Below are 22163 nucleotides of genomic sequence, written 5' to 3' on the forward strand. Positions count from 1 at the left end.
TATATATAGTGAAAGCTGTGAGAGCTGGAACTAGATGAGACTGCCTTGTTTTTCTAGATATTGTAAATTTTCTGCCTTTGACAGTGTGCAGTCTTACCACTTTTCTATCACGTGTTTTAGGGGAAAATGTTTGAGTTTCCCTTCTCTAACAGGTTTCTGCCTTACACAGTTTCAAGCTTTCACAGGTATTACTGTATATGTATATTCACATATAAATTTTTCTTTTTTTTCAAAAGAAGATGACATGCCATTCACTTAAGATACCAGGAGCAACTTTATGGAGTTTTTGAGATAGACTTTGAAATGATTCTTGAAGGACAAACAAATTTTGAGGGACAACTTTGTGGGTGGCATTTAAAACAGAGGAGACATTTTGAAGCCTGATTTCTTTTCAGTATGGTAGTGTTTGTTCGATACATTAATGCATGTGGGTGCTAATGAGATATAAGACTAGCATAAATTAGGATTATATTGTAAGGAAACTTGGATAAGAACTAACTGAGGTGTTGGGACTTTATTTGTTAGGGAATATGGAATTATTATATAAAATTTTGAGTGGAAGCAGAGGACAACATGATAGAAACTAAACTTCAGAAATAATAATAAGGGATATTCACAAAGAATGGATCCATCAAAGTGAGAAAATGGAGGAAGCAATACATTTCATAAAGGAGACAGGCAGAACTGCTATATATGTGAAAACTTCCTAGTGTTTCCACAATCTCTATCCTAAGTATCAAAAAAAAAAACTTGTTTCCTTTGAGTTGATTCTGAATCATAGTGACCCTATAGGATGGAGTAGAACTGCCCCATAGGTTTTCCAAGCAGTGGCTGGTGAGTTCAAACTGCAGACCTTTTTTTTTGGTTAGCAGCCGTAGAAGCCACCAGTGCTCCAACCATCCAAAGGCAGGTAATTTTTCCAAGTCAGTAGACAAGGGCTCATTTGCTCTAAAAGACAGAACAAAAAAAAAAAGAAAAGAAATGTTGAATAAATAATTTTTGAATCTAATGGGGAAATGAGAAATGAAGAAGTGGTTGCAGAAATATTTAAAAATACTTATGAACTAAAGAGTATATCCCTTGAGTATATCCCACCCGAATATGGAGAACAAATTTGATATTGAAAACTAATGAGCGAAGACCAGATGAGTTGTAAGATGACGTCAAGGACATCATGCATGAAGAAAGGAAAATGTCATTAAAAAGACAGGAAAGAAAGAAAAGTTCAAAATAGATGTCAGAAGAGACTTCTGAAGGTTTCTATTGAGTGTAGAGTAGCTGAAGTGAACAGAAGAAATAATAAAGTGAAAGAGCTAAACAGACGATTTCAAAGGGTGACTCAAGAAGACAAAGTAAAATATTATAATGAAATGTGCAAAGACCGGGAACTAGAAAAGCAAAAGGGAAGAACACGCTCAGCATTTCTCAAGCTGAGAAAAGAAAAGATTCAAGCTCAGAGTTGCAATATTGAAGGATTCTACAGGCAAAATATGCAGGAAGTATCAATAGAAGACGGAAGGAATACAGAGTCACCGTACCAAAAAGAGTTGGTCGATGTTCAACCATTTCAGGAGGTAGCATATGATCAAGAACTGACAGTACTAAGGGAAGAAGTTCAAGCTGCACTGAAGGCATTGGTCCAGGAATTGACAGAATACCAACTAAGATGTTTCAGTAAATGGATGCAGCACTGGAGGTGCTCACTCGTCTATGCCAAGAAATTTCGCAGATAACTTCCTGGGCAATTGACTGGAAGAGGTCCATATTTGTGCCCATTCCAAAGAAAGATGATTCAACAGAATGTGGAAATTATCAAACAATATCATTAATACCATTCGCAAGTAAAACTTTGCTGAAGATCATTCAAAAGCGGTTGCAGCAATACATAGACAAGGAATTGCCAGAAATTCAAGCCCTGATTTTGAAGAGGACATGGAATAAGTGATATCATTGTTAATGTCAGATGGATCTTGGCTGAAAGCACAGAATACCAGAAACACAGTTACCTGTGTTTTATTGACTATGTAAAGGAATTAGACTGTGTGGATCTTGACAAATTATTGATAACCTTTCAATTAATGGGAATTCCAGAACATGCAATTATGCTTATGAGGAACTTGTACATAGAACAAGAAGCAGTCTTTCGAACAGAACAAGGGGATACCGTGTGATTTACGACTGGGAAATGTGTGCTTCAGAGTTGTATGCTTTCACCATACTTATTCAAACTGTATGCTGAGCAAGTAATCCGAGAAGCTGGACTATACGATGAAGTATACGGTGTCAGGTTGGTGGAAGACTCATCAACAACCTGCAATACGCAGAAGACACAACCTTGCTTGCTGAAAGTGAAGAGGACTTGATGAAGATCAAAGACTACAGCCTTCAGTATGTATTACACCTCACAATAAAGAAAACAAAAATCCTCACACCTGGACCAGTAAGCAACATCATGATAAATGGAGAAAATATTGAAGTTGTCAAGGACTTCATTTTACTTGGATCAACAATCAACGCCCATGGAAGCGGCAGCCAAGAAATCAATGTATTGCATTGGGAAAATCTACTGCAAAAGATCTCTTTAAAGTGTTAAAAAAGCAAAGATGTCATTTTGAGGGCTAAGTTGTCCTTGACCCAAGCCATGGTGATTTCAATCACCTTATATGCATGCGAAAGCTGGGCAATGAACAAGGAAGACCAAAGAAGAATTGAAGCCTTTGAATTATGGTGTTGACGAAGAATATTGAATATACCATGGACTTCAAGAAGAATGAGCAAATCTCTCTTGGAATAAGTACAGCCAGAGTGTTCCTTGAAGCCAGCATAGGAAGACTTCATCTCACATATGTTGGACATGTTTTCAGGAGGGAACAGTCTCTGGAGAAGGACACCATGCTTCGTGAAAGAGGGTCGTTAAAAAGAGGAAGACTTTCAACCTCTCAATGAGATGGATTGACACAGTGACTGCAACACTGGGCTCAAACATAGCAATGATTGTGAGAATGGGCAAGACTGGGCAGTGTTTCATTTTGTTGTACATAGGATCCCTATGAGTCGGAACTGACTCGAGGACGCCTAAAAATAACAACCACAACAACATGAACTGAAAAACAGTTAAAGCACACAAATATAGGTGTCAAGTCTTTCAGGTTATACAGGTTTTTAAATTTTAAATTATGTAGAATTCTTGAATAATCTATGTCTTTGAGCAAGTCTTTATCATCACTTGAGATTTCTATGCACTTTTTGGTTCTTCTGTATCACCTTTCTTTTTTTTCCTTTTAAAGAAGAAAAAATACATGTAAAGTTGGTATCAGGGGAAATGCCAAGTAGTATTTTCAGAGCCCAGCACATGTTTCTCTTGTTTGATTTGCAGAATAAAGGGAGACAAGTGTACCATTAGCCCTCTCGGTGGCAACTGATGCCCATTTATAGAACCCATGTCTGCCATGGGACCTCACTTTCTAATATCACTCCTTCTAAAGGACTCAAGGGCCCTGGCCTGAGATTCAAGATACTGGAGTTGTAGTTCTTGCTCTGTCATAATTTTCAGTTTGACATTTTTTAAATTAAGGTCTGCCTCCACTTTTTTTCATCTATAAAAGATGCGTTTGGATAATCAGAAAATAGAGAGTTTCTGATCAACCTGAAATTCCGTGCAAAATTTGTGCATATGCAATGAGTATTTTATGTTGAGAAGATTCTTAGCTTTCAGCTTTCATCACCTTCTCAATGGATTTTTTTAAACAAAATTTGACATCCACTAAATAATTAGACAACCTCTACCAGTACAATGGAATGACTACCTGGGGGAATGTGATGTTAACAATAACAAAATCGTCTTTACTTAATAGGCTTTAAAAGTGTCACTTGAGTTTCAGATTTTTTTTTTTTTCCTAAGATATTTAATGATTATATGATGTTGGTCTCAATATACAAGATGTGGTTCCCTTTATCACTGGGCTCAAGCTTTTGGGTAAACACTTCACTGGGCGGGGTCTGTTTCTCTAGACACTAATTAGCAAGCTATACAACTGTACGTACTCACACCTGTAATCCAGATGTTGCTGAACATACAGTTGGCTTTCCAGGAGTTCACACATTGCTACTACATTGTAAGTCAGTAATTCATTATGCTTGAGTTTTTTAAAGTAGGATAATAATAGAAAATCTTTTTGCAGCTGTCAAGGCGGCAGGCACAACACACCATTGCTAGATGGCATTAACTATGCTCAGTCTTAGTGTTCTGGAGTAATGCCAGGCTTACATCACTGCTTTTCAGTGCTTTGTTGCTGAGGCTCAGTATTAGAATAACACAGTTTAATACTCATTAGTATACAGCTTAAGAAAGATAATGACAAGTGGTCCAGGGGCAGCAATCTAATCGAAAAGACCTTTTGTACAGAAACAGAACATGGTGAATTAAGACTGTAAGGATAAGTGCAGCCCTGATGAGTGTGTGCTCCAAAACTGCATTTTCCCTTGAAAATGAAGGGGAGCATCAGTCCATACCACGGGCATGAACAATATCAGGTGTGGAAGCCAGGATGCAAACAGGCAGTCTGATCCCATTGCTTTACTCTTAACCACTCCCAAGTAATTCTGCTTTCCATGTTTTTTTTTTTTTTTTTTTTGTCCTACACAATTATATTGTGCTTTCCTGTCAGATTATGTGACCTTTTTGGCATAATGAGAAGATAATTATTTGGGTAGGATTTTGAGACTATTAGTTGTATTAACTATCCATGCAGAGGAGAAAAGCCACCAATTTTAAGAGAGAGAGCTTAAAACGATGGGTATACCCATCTCAAAACAAAAAGTGAAGACAAACAGTAATTTTTGTTTACATCCAGTAAAATTGTAGTAAGAATTCATCCAGTTTACTTAAAGGAGAAGTTTAATATGTAATATTGTGAAGTCTATATGTAGTATTGTGGAGCTCTCTCTCAAGTCTCTCTTGAGGATGGCAATTTAACAACAACGACAAAATTGAGTATGAATATACAAACCAGTAACACGTCTGAAGAGAGACTTAAAGAATGTGTGCACGTTATTCAGATTGTTTGAATGCTATGATTTTTTTTTAGCAAGTTTGTGAGTGTACAGGATACAAAATTTGCGTGTTAAATATTAAAACAGAAGTCTGTTGAAATCAATTTGGCACAAAGCTTGGTAAAGCAACCAAGTGTAAGCCAGGATCATACACAATTTGGTTTGTGGTGCTCAGCCTTAGATAAATCGGTATAGTGTTTATTCCTTAGTAGCTACCGCCCCATCTAAATGTTAGGCTGCCAGTGGCCTGTGAAAAGGAATGTGAATTACTCCTGGCTTAGCCTTCTACCTATTACTGAAAACCTTCTTTCCTGTCTCCCTGGTTTTCCTGGTTTCCAATTCTTAGCTTGCTTCTGAACTACAATCCTTCTGTCCTGTCAGTCAAATTAACGACTCCTTCTGCCAATTATGTCTGCTTTTCACTTTGTTTCTCCACTAGTAAAAAAACAAGTTGCTGTCGAATCAATTCTGACTCAAGGTGACCCATATGTGTCAGAGTAGAATTGTGCTCCATAAGGTTTCAATGGTTGATTTTTTTTTTTTTTTTTCAGAAGTAGGCCTTTCTTCAGAGGCACCTCTGGATGTACTCAAACTGCCAACCTTTTGGTTAACAGCTGAGCGCTTAACCATTGGTGCCACCCAGGGCCTCCTGTTTCTCTACAAACAGCTGTATTTCCATGACTTCCTTGTCTCCAGATGCCGTAACTCCCAAATATCTTAACAAACTCTGTGTGCACTTTAAGCTATAAAAGACCTTTCCCAAGCCCCTGCTCCTGGCTCCTGACTAACCAATGGACACAGACAAGCACTCTACACTCCATCTCAACAGCTTCTTTCTGTATGTCACCACCTCGGCAGGGAAAACTCATCTTGATGGCCTGAGCTAAGTGATAGGCTAATCTGTTGCTAAATACGTGGATAAAACCAAAAACCAAACCCGCTGCCGTCAAGTTGATTCCAACTCATGGCGACCCTATAGGACAGAGTGGAACTGCCCCATAGGGTCTCCGTGGAGCACCTGGTGGATTTGAACTGCTGACCTTTCAGTTAGCAGCAGAGCTCTTAACCACTGCACCACCAGGGTTAGTTCAACCTCGGCCTCTGAATTTTGTACCTCACCTCCCTCTCTCCAATAACGTAGCCCACGTGAACTTGATGTCCAGATGAGTTTGCCAAACAGAGGCTGGCTTAGATATTTCCTCTCTATCCAGAGAGTTGCTTTATCTAGCATTGCTTTTCAGTCCTACACAGATACCAAGTATCATTCCCTGTGTTTTTTAATGAAAATCTGACTTGGGCTTTTAAATGTGAGACTTCAGTAGCCTTCAGAGGTGTAGCATAAAGAGCATATAATGGAAAGGTGACAAAGTGACTAGTTTCAGATCTCGTTTCAACCATGTGCTAACTGTGTAACTTTGATTGTTGCCTCACATCTTTGAGTGACATGTTCATTGTATATAAAGAGAGAGGATTGTCCTACAACTGTGATTGGCACGAGTTTATATGTAAGCCACACAGTTTTGTACAACAGTGTCCTTTAATTTATCTCACATGAAAATTTCATTTGGCACATGGATTCCAAGCTCCGAGGGTTAGGAATTGGGTCAGGGGTTCTTTGGAAGGCCTGTTGTGTTTAGCACAGTGGCGGGAATGTGGTAGGAAATAGTGTGCTACATATATGTAGACTGCCTGGCTGCTTTCATGCAGAGGCATTGCCCACACGCTTCCAGTGGAAATTAATAATAAGAAAGAACAAAGCATCTCTTTCAAGGGTCTACCCTCAAAACCATTTGTACTGTTTTTGCCTTATGACACCATAGATGATTTTTCCAATTTACTTAAAAAAAAATTAAACCTAGATCTCAATCTTAATGTTCACCCTAAATCCTTACATCTTATGCCGCCTCACATCCTCACCCAAAGTAGCATGTTGGAAGGCGGAGAAGGATGTTCTTTCTTTCAGAATAGGACTTTCCAAATAAAGACGGAGTCCTTAGATCAATGAGAGTTCCTCTCTTCTTTTCATTTCAGGTCTTTAATTCTTTCAGACAACACATTGGTTACAAGAGGGGCTGAGGGAGCTGTAAATATCAGCTGTCACGACTGAAGGAGGGGGCTGTACTGAGAATCTCAAATTACTGAAATGAAACAAAAAAGGCAGCTGTTTCATTGTTATCATCTTAAGCAGCAAGCTCAATTCCTTTTCTGTGATAGGGAAAACAGTATTTAAGACTGCCCGGGTTTGGGGAAATGTTCATCCTTTCTACTCCCCAGTACCACGCCAAAAGCTTGTGCTGGGTTCCTGGTTCCCTTCTAGACAAATCTGCAAAGGCAGTGTTTCCAGGAATAGCTAAACGGACAGAAAGCACGGCTGGCTCTCCTGGCTGCCTGCCACTCTGGACAGTGGCTGATAATAATGCTTAATCACACGCCTATCACAGGCCATTATCTGGCACCACCGCAAGCTGGCAGTCGCTTGTTATTTGAATCACGTCTCTTAGCTTCTAGTACCAATTTGAAAATGATAACATTCCCAGCTATTTTTATTTCCCTCCAATGGAACAGCAAGATTTCTTCCTTTCCGGTTTCCCTCTCTTCCTCATATGTATTCGAATATTGGCCTCTGGTTGAACTCCTTTGCTCCAAAAAAGTGCTTTTCTCTATGGATTAGCACAGCAGCAGAAATGCTCCCAGTTTATGAAAACTGTGAATTCATATGAGCAGATAAATGTGTCTTCATGTAAAGCTGAATATTCAAGTGAAATCCTGAATTACCAGTTAATGAATAGTGAAAGAGTTAATCTTCCAATTATCCATCCTGGAAACAAAGCTTAGAATAAGGTCATTTAAAATAAAAGGAGAAAAGCCAAGTGCCTATTTGAGCCAAGAAAATATGATTTTAAAAGTATATGCTTGTATGTGTGAGCATATTAGCATGCATTCACCACCGGCACACTGAGGGGATTTTAAAGTCGCTTTTCTAACAGCATGCAAAGTGTGTGTTTGGTAGGACAGAAAAGAAATACATTTGGATTTGCTTTTGGTGGGGTCACAATTCCCCCCAAAATTAATTAATGCCATTTTCATGGATTTTGTAAAATGTGTGTCTTCCCCAAAGTAGGGGACAGCAGATTGCTTGCTGGCCGCTCCTGGTTGCTCTAAACCACACCCAGGGCCGGCTTGTCTTAATTAAGCAAACTACAAAATAATTTACGCATTTTCAAAACCAGGCCACTTCTAATACCAGTTTGACAATGATTACAGTATTTTCACAGAACCAGGAGAAAAAAATTTTTTTTTTTTTCCTCCATAAGATGAGAGTGGACTCCGTGGAGAGTAGGAAGCGTAGACAGAAGGTTGATTACCTTGTCCTTTGGTGGTATCTTGAAGGAGAAACTTAACCCAGAGGAGTTGTGGGGGGATATAATAATTATATTTAATATTTGAAAAGCTAAAGTAAAATATACCAATTTAACTTACTCTGTAGTCTATTTATGTCCCCCAAAACTGAAGTAAGGACAAAGGGTACATTTTCAAGGAAAAAGATTTCAGCACAAGGCAAAAGAAAGTCATCTGAATGTTGCCCACCAGTGCAATGGACTGTCTGACAAAATATGAGATCAATGGAAGTGGTAGGAATGCTTTCATTTAAATTTGTAGTTCTCTACTTAACAACTGTTACCACCCTGTGGAGAAAAAGAGTCAAGAATTTAACTGAGAAAGACAACTGAGAGTCCCTCAAGGACTTGAGGGAAGAGAGGCCCAAGCGGTGCATGATCAGGGAGCACTTCCTGAGTGACGGCAGCTGGGTAAAGCCATAGATACTACTTCTTATTCCTGTATTTTTTTTTTCAAGATCAGTGACATGTAAGCAATAGTTTGAAGAAATGATGAAATTAAAATATTTGTCTAGAAATAATCATTATATTTTAAATTAAATATGGTGGTGAGGTGGGTTGTCAAATGGTACAAACCCATTTTGTTGTTGTTCTTGTTAAAAACACACACACATACAACTGAAAAATCAGCAAGCTAATTTTGTTTCTTGCCATCGTAAGAAATGTTCACATGGAGTCAAACAGGAATACGGTTTGCTAAAGTACATGTACCACTACAGTTTGACACATCTTTTTTTTTAATTGTGAAAATTAGTTATTTATTTTTAAAATAACTACCATATTGAGCTTGTTTTCATATATATATATATATATATATATATATATATATATATTTGTTTAGATTGAGCCTAAAGGTAGAAATGCTATGTCTGAGAGCTAAATATTAAATGCTTAATAATGCTGTAGGTACACATAATGCCAAAAATAACAAGGGTTGTATGTGAATAACTGATGTTGGCATGACCTTAATATTGTGGAGAGTCCTGAACTGGGAAACAAAGATTTTTTTTCGTCTCTAAATTGGACATCTTAAGCTTATGTAGGAGATTTTGGGAAAATAATGAAAATTTCAAACTATGTTGATTAAAATCAAAAGAGAATTTGAATAGTACTTTATCTATTCTTATCAATGTTTGATGTGTTAGAAGTAAACTTAATCCATGTACATTTTATCTATATACTAAATACTAAGAAAAAAAAAATGAAGACCAGTTCAGAATCTAATACAACTTCCTGGCTGCCTTCAACCTTTTATTTGGAATCAGAACTTTTATATCAGCATGTTTAATGTCAAACAACTTTAAAATGGACATTGCTTGAGCAGAGCCAGCTACACAATTTGCAAAGTTTAGTGCAAAATGAAGCTGTGGGAACCCATGTTCAAACAGTAGGAAAAGGTTGCCCATGGTCTCTTTTCCACTTGGCGTGGTGTCTTTTATTTGCTACTTAATGTCATTCTCAGTAAAGAAAATCTAAAAAAATGTTAGCGTATATTTTAGCGTTCATCGTTATATGGCGCAGAGCATTTAACTTGTATGTGGAATCACAGAAATTACACGATTTGTCTTTCGTAGGTTATGCTTGCGTAAACATTTGGTTCTTGCCAAAGCAGTGGAAATGTTCCACAAAGATACTCCAGCGTTTTTTTTTTATATCACTTCTTGATACGCAAGTATTAACCAACACGCTCTATCTTAGCCTTACAGATAAGAAAGGACAGGCTGAAAGGAAAATAACTATCTTTCCCTTTTCTTCTATCATTTTCAGTGGTATGTAGTTGGGCAACACAGAGAAATAATATGAACAAAAAAGGAGATGATAGGATTCTTTGATCATTCTTGTTTCTTAGGACTTTACTCCTTTCTGTGTTTGAAGCAAATTTTGGTCTGAAAGGAAACAGTGACCATTTGGACTGTCAGTAAGGGCCACTTACATAGTAGTAGATGTAACACTCTTAACTTGTATCATTGCTTTGAGTCTCACTGAACTGCCACGCAACCCGTCATGAGTGCACTAGAATCCTGTGGCATCACGAACACAACATGAGAATGGGGCAGCAAGATCAGTGGTGGACCCACATATTGTATGTGTCTCCTCTGTTCAGGCACCTGCTACATTGCCCCATTGAACTTCACCTACAAAGCAAAAGTTCAAAGACAAAATTATTAAGAATTTCAAGAGAGTGAGCAAGCATGGAGCCCTTCTACATGTGGGGCCCTGTTCAACTTCACTTGTTACACCTCCAGAAAGCCAGCACTGACATTGCAAAACGGGGCTAACAGAAGTTGCAATATGTTTAAAACACAGTGAAACATACATGATGCTTAAATATTAGAATGATGGCTGCATTACCAAATAAACAAGGTAGGAATGGGCTTACTTGTATGTACTTACTAATCTGTACTGAACATTTTCACCTGTTTTTCACAAGTATTGTCTGCACACCATGTGAAAGTGTTCACTACAGATCAGTAAGTAAACACAAGTAAGCCTGTGCATACCTTGCTGAAATGTAATCTGGTGCGTACCTTGTTTACTGGTTCATCAGTCCCTGATTAGAATCAAACTGCTAAAAACCAAAAATCAGATTTCTTTAAAGTCCTACTCCTGGTAACCAATTACCGTACATTTGACTTCTGCAGACATTTTAAAGGTTTTTTTTTTTTTTTTAATGAGACTATGTGAGTAATTTTTTCCTCTATATTCCAGTGCTTTGGCCATGACACATTACCCCAGGCCAAGGTGTGTAGGATAGTTACCAAACAACACTGATCTATATGCCATTTAATAATGATTAATTATAGGTAACTCATTAACTCATATTATTTCCCGAAATACATGTTATGGGTCTTGCTAAAACGTTAGCTCACAAAATTTTATTTTAAGATATTTTAATCTGTTACTACTTAAATTGAACTACATGATATTTGGAGACCTCTCTATATCTAAATTATGCTTTCTGAAAAGGATAATTTTCAGTGATTGATTATTTCCTGCCCTGAAGCCCAAAATAAAGTAATCATGATGGTGGTTTACTATGCACACCATACCTCTAATGACAATCGTATAAGCCCCAAGAACAAATTGATCCTGGTGTTTTAGGCTTTTCCAGATTATTACGGACTCACCATAACATGTGATCATTAACGTGCTTTTTGAATAGGACGACCAAGTTGTTTAGTCTCATTTGTTAGATAAGGTAATAGAGACAGAAGTTAACACTTATGCAAAGTCATGCAGGTTGTCAATAGGCCGAAAAGGATGCCTGAAACACAGTCCAATGTTTCTTCTGGTGTTCCAATCGTCTTTGAGTACCGGTGCATAAATCAGTATCTGTCTCTCCATAAATTCTAACGAGAATAACTATTTCACAAAAGTTGTTAAAAATTACATATATCAGTTTACATAGTATCCAGCATAGCACCACACATATTGTACATAATGAGTAAATGCACATTCCTTTGCCTATAGTATAATTCCATGAATCCAAAACTCTATTTTTATAAATATTTCAGTTCTGGTGGGTGTTTGCTCAGTAAATGCTTTTGTGTTGATTTTTTCTTTCGGTAGTGATAAAGACTGCCTTGAAAATGTCATCATATTTTGCTGCACTTTTCCAATATCCTAAATTTCTCCTTGTCTGAATCATCTGCTATGGTATTGGTTTCTTGGTTCCTAGGAAGACTGTAAACATCCATTTCTGATTTTTTTTTTCTCTGATAGAAAAAACGTTGTGAAACTGAGACTTGAAGTGAGTGCCCTGCTGATGCTCATCTCTGAGTAAATCGAAGTCCTGGAGTCCTTCTCCAGCATTGACCGAAAGGCGCAGATTTTAGCTTTTCTAAATTGCTGATTAAATCCTGCAGTAGGCTCAAATTATGTGTATTGCCTGAATCTACGGTAACCAGCAAAACCTCAGGGTTATTTTTGTTTTGTTTATAACTCAACCACTTACTTGGATTTTTGAAAAGTCTGCAGAAGTCTAATTTTACATGTTAATTTCTTGGTGGAGATGTTATCTTCATCGTAGTAACTTGTAGAATGTGTACCACATAAGCTATTGATATATTGTGCTGAACTTGCCAGAGAATAATTTATGGTCCTGTACAGCAACCACCATGGCGTAGCCAAAACAGAAAATTCAATTTAACACAAATTCCATACAGGGAGTCATTCTTACTTCTAAAGAGAGTTTAAAATTAGTAAGTTATCACAAAGAAGAAGTTATGGACTATAAGAGAATAGTTTTCTAAATATATGACCAGAAATTCAAAGTCTTATTTAAAAGTGGACTTTTTAAATGACAACAGTAATATTCTAAAGACCACTGAGAAAAACATAAACCGACTAATTATTGTGAAGTAAATTGAAAAGGAAACCGAAGACCCCATTCTCCAAATACCATGACCTGAGAATTTTAAGGGGAATTATTTCAAACATTCAAAAATAGATAATGCCAACTCATCCAGATCTTGAAGAAAAGAGAAAATATTTTTGATATAAACACAGACACACAAACACACATATGTATCTTGTACAAAAATAGCATTGCGAAGATAAAAAAAAAATGCTGACATAGAATTGACACAAAAGAAAACAAAATGTTAGAATCATGATTTCAACAGCATGTTAAAAGAATAATATGACACAATCAAGTGGAGTTCAACCTCACTAATGAAGTGATGGTTTGTTACTTAGGGTAAAGTCTAAAATGCTGTACCAAAGAGTGCCCCAAGCACAATATATTTAATAACATAGAAGTTTATTTCTCCCTCAGTTATCTTTAGAATTCGTTCACATTGGTGCAGCAGCTTATCCTCTTGAGGTCACTTAAAAGTCTAGGTTTTTCTCACTTGTGGTTTCTGCATCTCTAGTTTCTGCCCTCCATTTGTAGGTTTAAAGATGTCAGCACCACATTTGGTTCCAGGCCATGGAAAGAGGGAAACATTTTTTAACAAGAGCAGTGGCAGTTTCATACATAGCTTCTGTTCAAATTCCATTGGCAAAAATCTAGTCATATGGCCACACACCTACCTATAAGGGAAGCTAGAAAATGTAATTTCTAGCAGTGTGGTCATATGTCCAGGGAGAAGGGAACAATTAGCAAATAACTGTGGACACTCTTCTTCCCATACATAATACACACACTTACTCCAAGTCAGAAAACCTAATGTTTCATAGAATTACTGTATCCAGAGCAAAGATCAGTACTTGTAGATATATTGAGTTTTCTCTTTAAACTGTGAATGTAGAGCCTCATTCTCCAGTGATTTTAAGTTTAAGAGGTAAATTATCTGTCCAGTACACTATCTAATATGCCAAGACCTCTAGCTCTGGCATTAGTGAATTTTCCTTGGTTAGATCCTGGTTCTAATCTTTTGGAAGAACTGCCTTGTCTAATAGTGTCTGGGCCACTAGTTTTGTCTTCTGGAGGTTAATCACTGTCTATCACCACACCTGGCCATAGTTGAGGAAGACTTTTTATAGTGTGCCTTCCATGGAGATTATTATGTATTAAATTTGTAGCCTGTTTCCTGCTACTGTAAGTTTTGGAGTCTGGAGTTGCCTTAAGGGTTAAATATTCAGAAGATTTTTTTTTTCCCCAGCTCTGCAATTCCCTTTAACAACTTAATAGATGATCTGATCTACTTGTTTCTGTTTAGTTCTCTGTGCCAGTGTTTACCTGAATTAACTGCTTAAGTTGTTCTTCGCAATGGTATCCGTAAATTTTTATGATCCGCACAGTCGAATGCCTTGGCATAGGCAATAAAACACAGGTAAACATTATTATCATTGCAGTACAGTTGGCAAATTAGTTATTTTGTAATTCTATACATTTCAACATTCACTAACTGGCATTTTTCAGTAAAGTAGAATTTACACTGTTTGTTTTGTGTTGATTTTTTAAACCTCTATTGACATATTTTTTTCTCAATCTATTATAATTAGTGTTATATTCATTTTTATACCCAAATTGTTCCATACTTGGTGAGTGTGAGCTCCTTAGAATTGTATCTCTTTGTCATTCTTATTAATATGCTTTAAACTTTCTATTAAAAAGGTTTACACATGTACACACAGTCCACTTACCATAACTCTACAAGTTCAATTAATTTTCACACTCTGAAGACACCTGTGTACTCAGCACTGAGGTCAAGGATCAGAATAGGGTAAGTACTGAAGGAGCCCTTCAGGTTCCCTTTCGGTTGTTACTAAGATCCCACCCATTTTTGAACATTTCCTTGTTTTCTAGCATGAGAAGTCCCAGGTTCATTTTGTAATTTCCTAGCCTCAAACCCAGCATACTGCTTCTCCAAGGAGCCTTTATTCTTTTTTTTGTGAAGAATGGTATTTATAAACCAAGATATATGAATTAGACAAATTGTTTAAAATGTGTCTTTTAATATAAAATTATGTTTATATTTGGTATAAGTATAAAATTTAAGCATAAATATATCAGAAACATAGTGAAGAAATTAAAAAACATCACTGATGGAACAAACAAAATAAATAAAAGGGCAGATAATGTTCTTTGAGGCAAAAACTAAGTACTGTAAAAATTTCAGTCTTCCCAAAATGAATTAATAGAATTAATGAAATTAAAAGCTAAATCCCTTTTGTTTTTTGGACTGTCATAGAAGGTTTAATTGAATGGAAATATAAGCAATCATAGATAACAAATAATAATAATAGAGATGAAGTTGCTAAGAGATAAGAATGTACATTATACATCTAAAATAGCCAAAGAGTGTGCTATTTACCTAGCAATGGAAAAGTAATGGAAATAAGTATTTTAGGAAAACAAAATTGCACAGCAAAGAAATTATTATAGTACAAATGAGGAGTGGTGGGGAAAGATAACATATTAAATAAATGAAACTAAACAAATTGTTAGCAAGTTGAAAATAATAATATTAATTTTGCATCATTTCCTAATTCTAGACTAATCAGATTTGTATATTAAAAAGTAAACATAAAACAACTAGAGAAAATGTAGGTAACTGAAAAATAGAATTAAATAATTTGCTACATTAAAAATTCAGTATCTTTTTTTTTACACTGAAAAAATACTGTAAGCAGAATTAAAAGACAAATTATGTATGAGGAAAAAGTTTGGATTAATATAAAAAATGTGTTTACAATACAATAAAACACATACTGATGAGCTAGACAGCTTATGAAATAATATTTTAAAAGTCAAAGTATATTTTGCAACTAATCAAATGAATACAGAGGCAACAAATAAAAACATTTTTCACGTGTCACGTCATTTTTTTTTAATGCTGTAGTTGTTAATAATGCTATAGAACAGAAACTACGCATTGCTTAAGAGAGGGTGAACCGGTACAAGCTACTCTCAGGGGTATTTGTGAAAAACGTCTTTAACATGCCTGTATCTATTTACCCTGGAATACCAGGTCCATAATTTTAGATGTACATATTAAGAGACAAGCACTTTTATTTTGAACAAGAATACTGTATGAATGGTATTTAAAATAATGCAACATTATAAAAAGTACTCACATGGAAATTATTTATATATATGATATAGTCAAATGATACAATGCTATGTGGCATGAATTGTCATATTTTTGGAAAACATTTCAATAAAATTGTGATATATTCAAAATATTAAAAGAAAAATAATTAAAATCTGCATAATATGCATATACATGTATATTATCATACACATAATATGCAAGTGTTTAGAACCATATATGACAAATATTAATAATAAGATTTTTGGGTGGTGGAATTATGAGTAATTTTAATATGTTTTAAATTTCTGATTTTTTAGAAATTATATATTTCAGTTATCTGAAATACACTGTAAAAATCAAAACAAATTGCCTTCTGAGGAAATAAGACTTCCCTTTAATTGCTTACAAAGGAAGATATACAACAGATTAAAGATTTTTCAATTTTTGAAAATATTACTCTAAAATAAAGCTGCGCATTCCTCTATTCACTAGATATTCAAAAAAATAAGAATTGTGTGTAAATAACCCAAAATGATATTTTCTCAGAGTTTTATTTTTTTTTTACTCTCAGAATGTTATTGTTAGGTGTCGTTCAGTCGGTTCCTACTCATAGAGACTGTATGTACAATGGAAAGAAACACTGCCCGATCCTGCCTCATCTTCACAGTCCTTGCTATGTTTAAGTCCGTTGTTGCAGCCATTGTGTTAATCCATCTCCTTGAGGATCTTCCTCTTTTTTGCTCTCCCTCTATCTTACCAAGTATAATGTCCTTCTGCAGGGACTGGTCCCTCCTGATAACATGCCCAAAGCATGTGAGATGTAGTCTCGCCATTCTTGCTTCTAAGGAGCACTCTGGCTGTACATCTTCCAAGACAGACTTGTTTGTTCTTCTGACAGTCCATGGTGTATTCAATACTCTTTGCCAACATCATAATTCAAAGGCATGAATTCTTTGATTTTCCTCATTTATTGCTGAGCTTTTGCATGCACGAGACGATTGAAAACACCATGGCTTGGGTCAGGTGCATCTTAGTCCTCAAAGTGACATTTTGCTTTTTAACACTTCAAAGAGGTCTTTTGCAGCAGAATTGCCTAATGCACTATGTTGTTTGATTTCTTGACTGCTGCTTCCATGGGTGTTGATTGTGGATCCAAGTAAAATGAAATCCTTGACAACTTCATTCTTTTCTCCATTTATCATAATGTTGCTTATTGGTCCAGTTGTGAGGATTTTTGTTTTCTTTATGTTGAAATGTAACCCTTACTGAAAGCTGTACTCTTTGGTCTTCATCAGTAAGTTCTTCAAGTCCTCTGCGCTTTTAGCAAGCAAGGTTGTGTCATCTGCATATTGCAGGTTGTTAAGGAGCCTTCCTTCAATCCTGATGCCATGTTCTTCTTCATGTAACGCAGTTTCTCGCATTATTTGTTCAGCATACAGATTGAATGAGTATGGTGAAAGGATACAACCCTGGCGCACACCTTTCCTGATTTTAAACAACACAGTATCCCCTTGTTCTGGTTGAGTGACTGCCTCTTGCCTCTTGCACAGTTTCCTCATGAGCACAATTAAGTGTTCTGAAATTCCCATTCTTTGCAATGTTATTCAATTTGTTATGATCCACACAGTCTAATGCCTTTGCATAGTCAATAAAACACAGGTAAACATCTTTCTAATATTCTCTGCTTTTAGCCACAATCCATCTGACATCAGCAATGATATCCTTCATTCCATGTACTTTTCTGAATCTGACTTGAATTTCTGGCAGGTCCCTGTCAATGTACTGATGCAACTGCTTTTGAATGATCTTCAGCAAAATTTTACTTGTTTGTGATATTAATGATAGTGTTCGATAATTTCTGCATTCTATTGGATCACCTTTCTTTGAAATGGGCACAAATACGGATTTCTTTCAGTCGTTTGGCAAGTATCTGTCTTCCAAATTTCTTGGCGTACGCTAGTGAGCTCCTCCAGTGCTGCATCCATTTGCTGAAACATCTCATTTGGTATTCCGTCAATTCCTGGGGCTTTGTTTTTCCCCAATGGCTTCAGTGCAGCTTGGACCCCTACCTTCAGTACCATCGGTTTCTGATCACATGCTACCTCCTGAAATGGTTGAACATCGGCTCTCTGAATAGACTTACATGTTAATATTTCTGTTTATGAGAATGTGATTTAAAAAAAGACAAAACTCCAACTAGTCTAAAGTTTTGATTCATTTCAGTCAGCCCACATTTAGGACTTTAGAAGTTGGGAATTTAAATGTTTATTAGATAAAATATTGTAAGTTTTTTTTTTATTATTATTCAATTATTTAATCATGGGTGTAGTTCAATGCTACCAGTCAAAGATTCTCATTAAATTCCTAATTTACCTAAAGCTGCTAAGGATACCCTGGAAAAGTAAATCTGAGCAGACTAGGGCATGTTGCTTTCGTTGTTAGGTGCCATCTAGTGGATTCCAACTCACAGACACCTCATGTGACAGGGTGGAACTGCCCCACTGGGTTTTCTTGACTGTAAGATTTACAGAAGCAAATCGCCAGGAATCACAAAGGCACTGCATTGACTCTCACTTAGAATTATATTTTAAAATGAGTGCTGAGATTGAAGCCTGCCTTTACTTCCATCTGATCTGTTTGAATGTGAGAAGGAAGCTAGCCCAGAATGCTGCCACCTTATTTAAGGTCTCTGGTGATGAGTCAAGAGGAAAGGGTCTTGCCCCCCACGTCTGCACTGAAACCCTTTCTCAGTGCAGTTACCTCAGCATCCAAGAACTCCATTGAGAAACATTGGACAGCATCCAGTTGCTAATGACACCACGGCCACCCTTTCCTGTTCTGAAATTACAGCTTCAGAAGGTTGGAACTTTGGCTAGATTTCTCTTGCTGCTGAGCTGATGAAATCCATCACTTTGAGAAATTTGATTCTGCTAGTATAGGATACATCGTTAGCTGTACTTCAGATGCTCCCAAAGGTCCTGGGGTCTGGGATTTAGCTGCTGCACCTATGCTGGTTGTAATGTGTTGCTTATAGGGATTAGGGACAAGAGTTAAAGGGATTTTATGATGGCAATTTAACTTTTTATTGTTACTTTCCATTCACTGGCTACCTACAGATTACATTTAGATGATCCCAAGTGAGGGGAATGCATATTTTATTCACATACTGACATCATATCTGTGGGACAGAGAACTGTACATATTACTAAAAAAATATGGCTTTTGAAGAAAAATAACTTTTTCAATTCAGTTAGGCTTTTCAGTTAGGCCTTGAAATAGTAGTTTGGATGCAGGTTATGGTGCCTGCACATCCTCCTAGTCATTCGTCCAAGGACAACTAAGAAAATGCTCTTTTTCCCCAACCAATACACCTACTAATTGTTAAAGGGAAACGTTAGTCCTTTTATTAGTAGGTGTATTGTATTAGGGAGATGCCTCTTCTAACTCAAAAAATAAACAAACAAAAAAAAATCTCTTGTTACTACTACTACACAATTTTTTTTACTGTATATATGTCAATGATTCTTTTGCAATCTACAGGTGGTATTCTAGTGCCAGGAAACTGCTGAAAAGACAGAAATTATATAGGATAACACCATAAAATATTAACACTGAATAGGCATATTAAAATTTTAAATCAAGCACATCTACTAATTGCCAGTGTGTTGCTAACACAACACACTTAATTTTCTAGGACGTTGCAGTGTTGCTAGCAGTCTAATAATGCAGTTTAATTTGGCTTCTTTTAGAAACGCAGTGGCAGTAAGAAAACCTTGTGTTCTGTACCACTGGCTAGAAGCCATCGGATCCAACTAAGACCCAGATGCTGGGGCTCACATTCAGTCTGGAAGAGATTAAAATCTAACCAGATGAGAAGAAATATCCCTTATTCTTTTCTGTACACTTCTGGGATCCCAAAGATCTGAAAAATATGGCACCATGTGTTTAAGATCTTGTAAAGTTTTTCAGTTTAAGATTTCAAAGCCTGGCTTAAAAACAATGCTACATTCTGACAGATGCCCTAAATGGCCGAGGGGGGGAAAAAAAATAGAAAAGTTAAAACACAGGAAATAATATATTAAAGGACAAAAATTGTCTTTTTTACTACAAGTTTTAGTATTTTGTCTTATGAATCTACTTTAGAGTATTATGAGTATATTCAGAATACTTGGTTTATTCTTGAGTACTTTATCAATTCTGGAGTGTTTTCCCTTTTTTCTTTCTATATGTTATTTCTAAGTTGATGGTGGAATGATATACGTATGTAAGCTTTGATTTTGTTACCTCCTGCAGCTCGTAAGGAATGATGTTTAAGCATTATAACTTTGTAAAGATTGAATCTTTGATTGTGAATAAGTTATCTCATGAAACATCAATTTGTTTATCTTTATCTTTTAAATCTACGAAATGAAGAATTTAAAGAGCTTTAAATACAGTAAAGAAATGCAAAACAATGTGCTTATACCTACTTTATCCAAACCTCATCATTCTCATTAATAGAGTAGAAAATCATCTAAATTCTCTGATGTATGTGTTAGTGAAAAAGGCAATACATATCAGTGAGAAGAGCCTGTTGGATCTCATATGAGTTAAGGTTCTTCATTTGCAAGTGACAGAAAACTAGAGTGAGCTTCCACAGCGGGTCTGTGGACCTTAGCTCTTGAGCTCTACCATTAATTTGTCTAAAATCCCGATTCCATGCCACTGTGTTTCTCCGAACAAATTGTAAACAAAGAGCTTGGTCAGTGGTGGACAGTGTTGGTCTGAAAAATATAGACAATAGAGGCTCATCCCTAAATGTGAGTCAGACGGTTCTCAGGAAATAGAACCAGGTTAGACACTCTAATCAGTACCCATTATGTCAGGTGTCCACCCGAACACACCATCACTCATCTGTTAGTTTGTCCTACCGTGGTGGCTTACGTGTTGCATGATGCTGGAAACTATGCCATCAGTATTTTGAATACCAACAGGGTCACCCATGGTGGGTAGATTATAGGCTAGGAAGGAAGACCTGGTAATCTACTTCCAAAAATTAGCCAATGAAAAACTTATCACAATAGAGCACTGCTCGACAAGCTTGCCTTGGGCATGTCAACAAGGATCAATCACTGGAGAAGGACATCATGTTTGGTGAAGGAGAGGACCAGCGCAGTCAAGGTAGACCCTTGGTGAGATCGATTAGCACAGTAACTGCAGCAATGGACTTGAACATGCCGGCAATAGTGAGGATGATGCAGGACCAGGCAACATTTTGATCTGTTGTACATAAGGTCACCAGTAGTTGGAGTTGACTCGAAGGTAGTTTATCTATCTATCTATCTATCTATCTATCTATCTATCTATCTATCTATCTATCTTTCCATCTATCTATTTATCTACCTATCTACCTACCTATCTACCTGTCTGTCTACCTATCTATCTGTCTATCTATCTATTATCTATCCATACCAGAATAGAAACTGTGGGCTCATTATATGATATAGAGAAGGAAGTATCAAGTAATTATGTATTTCTTCCTAATATAAGGCATTTTGGTGAGACTAGGACAGGGCTAGAGTCATTTTCTTAAAATCATTGTCTCCTCAGGTCAGCCCTCTCTCTGCCCATTTCCTGAAGTTTTTTTTTTCTCCTCAGAACTTCCTTGAAAAGAAACAGGTGCCTGCTAGCCTGAACAGGCTGAAACAGGTCCTGCCCTCCATCTTGGCACTCCAGATGACCTTTAGCTCATTAACTGCCTCATGCATGGTAAATTCTCCACCCCTGTGTGGTGAGCTGACGTGCTAATAAACAAAAATGGCTAACTTCCTCCTCCTCCTATTCAGGGAATCGAACCCAGGCCCTAGAAAATGCTTACTCATTCTGGAACTCTCTGCGCTGGCATGTGTGCCATCTTATGTTTTATAACTGATCTTACCTCTATAAACCAGCCTCAACAAGCTGCCTGCAAGCAGTCTTGGAAGGCACTTAGCCCCAACTGTCTCCTTGCTTGGCCAACCAATAAAGTTGCCTTTCGTTCTTCCTAATTTGGTCTTTGTCTTTTTGGCCCCAGACAGAGTCATGCCAATCAGAACCCAGAGTTCCTGGCAACAAGACTGTATTTTAGTTAATTTTTCCAATAACCCCTTGAAATACTTATTATTACTTCATTTTAATGGAAGGAAACTGAGGTTCGGAAAAGATAAACGCCCAAAGTGTCAAAGCTAATAAAAGGCTGGATTCATATTTAAAA

The sequence above is a fragment of the Trichechus manatus genome, unplaced genomic scaffold (assembly GCF_000243295.1).
Source record: "Trichechus manatus latirostris isolate Lorelei unplaced genomic scaffold, TriManLat1.0 scaffold00023, whole genome shotgun sequence".
Lineage (NCBI taxonomy): Eukaryota > Metazoa > Chordata > Mammalia > Sirenia > Trichechidae > Trichechus > Trichechus manatus.